The sequence below is a fragment of the Phodopus roborovskii genome, unplaced genomic scaffold (genome assembly GCF_943737965.1).
Source record: "Phodopus roborovskii unplaced genomic scaffold, PHOROB, whole genome shotgun sequence".
Classification (NCBI taxonomy): Eukaryota; Metazoa; Chordata; class Mammalia; order Rodentia; family Cricetidae; genus Phodopus; species Phodopus roborovskii.
In genome coordinates, this window is record NW_026125397.1 from 4,709,183 (window position 1) to 4,713,228 (window position 4,046).

General features: G+C 45.7%; 1 pseudogene; it reads left to right on the forward strand.

Annotated features, from left to right (window-relative positions):
• The first annotated feature begins 1,011 nt into the window (after positions 1 to 1,011).
• LOC127215061 (keratin, type I cytoskeletal 18-like) lies at positions 1,012 to 2,351 on the forward strand (annotated as a pseudogene).
• The last annotated feature ends 1,695 nt before the right edge of the window (positions 2,352 to 4,046 follow it).

Here is a 4,046-nt window from a genome sequence, read left to right on the forward strand (position 1 = left end):
CTGGCTCGGTAGTAAAGAGCACTGGCTGTTCTTCCCAAGTACCTGGGTTCCATTCCCAGCACCTACATAGCAGCTCACAACTGTCTGTAACTCCAAGATGTAAAACCGTCACAGAGATATACATGCATGCAAAATACAATGCAAATGAGATTAAAATAAGTTAAAAAAAAAAAAAAAGGTGTGGGCCACCACCACCCAGCTTGTCAATAGTTTATTTTTATTGCTATAACAAAGTACCAGAATCCTGGTGATTTGTGCAGACTAGTCTGTTTGGGCTTATGGTTCTGGAAGTTCTGTGGTCATCATAACGGGGCGTACAGTGGAAGCTGAGAAGTGAGCCAGTGTAGGAAAAGAAAGCACTTTGTAACAGCTCTCCCACAAGACCTGGCTTCCCCGGAGAGAATAGCACCAATTCATTCACAGCAGTGGGGTCTAATCCTAAGATTTCAACCATAGCAACAATAATATACAAATTTGAAGACGGTACTTATTGAGATGGTAATTCTAGCACATGAGTGGGAGGGTCAGGAATTCAAGGCCATCCTCAGCAAGTTTGAAATCATCATGTGCTACATGATATCCTCTCTCTCCACACATATATAAATATGTGTATATATATATATATATATATATATATATATATATATGTTGGTAGAAAGAATAATTTTAGTGAGGTTGCACAATTCATTTCATCACACTCCTAAATTCTTTATGTACACCAATCTTGCAGAAACTACCCTCACATGGAGTGTGAGCGATTTCCTTTTTGAGGGTTTATTCTACAAGTTAGAATGCTTTGATTTGCTTTGCTTTTGTGTTGCTGATATAGGGTCTTGCACTATAGCCCAGGCTGACTTGGAACCCTGGCAACCCTGAATCAGTCTCCTGAGTGCTAGGCTTATTTGTATGCACCGCCATGCCTTAAAAAGTAAGATTGCTGAGGGCTGCCACCCTCTATGATCGTCAGAACTCCTGTCCCGGTGTCTCGCTTCGCTCTCATTTCCAGACTACATGAGCTTCACCACCAGCTCCACCACCTTTCCACCAACTACAGTTCCCTGGGCTCTGTGCGGATGCCCAGCCAGCAGGTCCCGCCTGACAGTAGCGCCCGGCCAGCGTCTATGCAGGTGCTGGGGGCTCCGGTTCCCAGATCTCTGTGTCCCGCTCCACAAATGTCTGGGGTGGCTCCGTGGGGTCTGCAGGCCTGGTTAGAATGGGTTAGAATGGGTTAGAATGGTATCCAGACCGAGAAGGAGACCATGCAGGATCTGAACAACCACCTGGCCAGCTACCTGGACAGGGTGAAGAGTCTGGAGACTGAAAACTGATTGGAGAGCAAAATTCCGGGAATGTCTAGAGAAGAAGGGATCCCAGGGCATCAGAGACTGGGGCCACTATTTCAAGACCATCGAGGACCTGAGTGCTAAGATCTGTGAATTTCGTGGACAATGCCCACATCGTGTTGCAGATCAACAATGCTCAGTTCGCTGCGATGACTTCAGGGTCAAGTATGAGACAGAACTGGCCATGCGCCAGTCTGTGGAGAGCGACATCCATGGATGACACCAACATCACAAGGCTGCAGCTCGAGACAGAAATCGAAGCCCTCAAGGAGGAACTGCTTTTCATGAAAAAGAATCACGAGGAGGAAGTCAAAGGACTGGAAGCCCAGATTGCCAGCTCTGGATTGACCGTGGAAGTGGATGCCCCCAACTCTCAGGACCTCAGCAAGATCATGGCTAACATCCGGGCCCAGTATAAGGAACTGGCTCAGAAGAACTGTGAGGAACTGGACAAGTACTGGTCCCAGCAGATTGAAGAGAACACCACAGTTGTCACCACCCAGTCTGCTGAAATCAGAGATGCTGAGACCACACTCACGGACCTGAGACGCACCTTCTAGGCCTTGGAGATCGACCTGGATGCCATGAAAAATCAGAAAACCAGCTTGCAGAACAGCCCCTTAGGGATGTAGAGGTCCGATACAGTGCACAGATGGAACAGCTCAATGGGGTCCTTCTGCACCTGGAGTCAGAGCTGTCACAAACCCGGGCTGAGGGGCAATGCCAGACCCAGGAATACGAAGCCCTGCCGAACATCAAGGTTAAACTTGAGGCTGAGATTGCCACCTACCGCCGCTTGCTAGAAGATGGGGAAGACTTCAGTCTCAGCGATGCCCTGGACTCCAGTAACTCCATGCAAACTGTCCAGAGGATAACCACCCGCAAGGTTGTAGATGGCAAAGTGGTGTCCGAGACCAACGACATGAGAGTTCTGAGACACTGGGGCTGAGAAGGAGGCTACCTTGGGGACTAAGGAACCAATAAAAGTTGAGAGGTCACTGGAAAAAAAAAAAGTAAGATTGCTGAGTCTGTAGACAAACATATTTTCATTTTTGCATAAATATTGCTCTGTTATGTGAAGATAGAAGGAGTTGGCCATCTACATGCCTGAGAAACAATCTTCATTGCAAACCAACCACACCCACACCTTAAAAGTGGATTTCTAGACTTCAAAACAGTGAGGAAATACATTTCTGTCATTTAAGCATCCTAGTCTACAGTATTCGGTTACAGCATCTTGAACTGGTTAAGAGAGCAATAAACAAATAAAGGACTATGCCGCCTAAAAGAGCTAGTCAGTGGAGTAGAGTGGTATACTCTTACAACACTCTGGAAGCTGAGGCAAGAAGGTTGCAGTGTCCGGATTGAACTACATAGTGAAACACAGTCTCAACAGAAGGAGGGGAGAGAAAGGCAGAGACAGACAGAAAGACACATAGAGACAGAAGGCACTCAGAGAGAGATTAAGACATCAAGATAATTCAAGTTCACTAATTACTGATATACTGATCACTGATACTTGACCATTTCCTTTCAAACCTATCACTACATTTCCCCACTTACATGTTTGATGCCTGGGCTAGGATCCCCCAAAAGCCCAGTGTGACCAAAACCATTGACCATGGTGCCTGCTCCTATCTGTCTTCTTGTGACAGGGTCATCCTCACATCATTGTAGCCTCTGGGAAGCCAGACTTTTACACAGTGGCCCAGGACCCCAGTTAAGAACATCTCATTGACAGAGGCAGAAGCACTAAGCTGCCTTAACCACAGAAGTTAAATGACTTCCGCTATGCTAAAGGGCATGGATCCTACCAAACCCACAAACATTCAACAAGATGCTCCCACCTGTCAATGGGAACATAACTGAAGAATTTAGAGTAATGTTTTTAAATTGTCACACTCAAATACATACACAGAGATAGATGTGTGTGTGTGTGTGTATTAAACCTGCCTTTAATTCCCTGTAATTCTTACAAAAAAAGCAATTGCTAGGAAGCATGTTGTTAGGCAATTTTGGCTTGCCCAGGTCACATAGCTAATAAGCAGCAGAGGCAAGATTCAAGCCCCTCACAGCAATGCTCAGGCTAATCCTACTATACCCTTAAAAGGATACTCCATTTGTCTTACCGTTCACTATTATCATCACAATCATTTTGATTCCCTTGTGTGGGGAGGACCCCAGAAGAAATAGAATTGTGTTCCATTTAAATAAGTTCAATTTACAAAACAGAACAATACCAGGTAGAGTTTCAAATTGAAAGCAATCATGTTCTGGGATTGATTCATCCTGAGGCATGTTTTTCCAGAATAATAGGATGGAAACTCGTGGGTGGTTCTTTGTGGTTTTTTCTGGGGCTGCTCCTGTCGATGGCCATGTCTGCCTAGCTCACTCTTCCTTCTCTGGAAGCAGCAGCTGATTCAAATGATCTGAGAAATTAACTCAGCTCTGTGTTCCGTGGCATACATACAGACCAAAGATCCTGTCTGCAGAGTGGAGAAGGCAAGACTAGGGCTTCTTGTTTCCCTCTCCTGTCTTTTTTGGGGGGAAAGGATGATTTTTTGAGACAGCTTTAGAGTCTGTCCTGGAACTCTCTCTGTTGACCAGGCTGGCCTTGAACTCTCTGCCTTTGGAGTACTGGGATTAAAGGCATGCACCACCACCACTTAGCCCCTCTGCTGTCTTTCAATCAATATACATCAA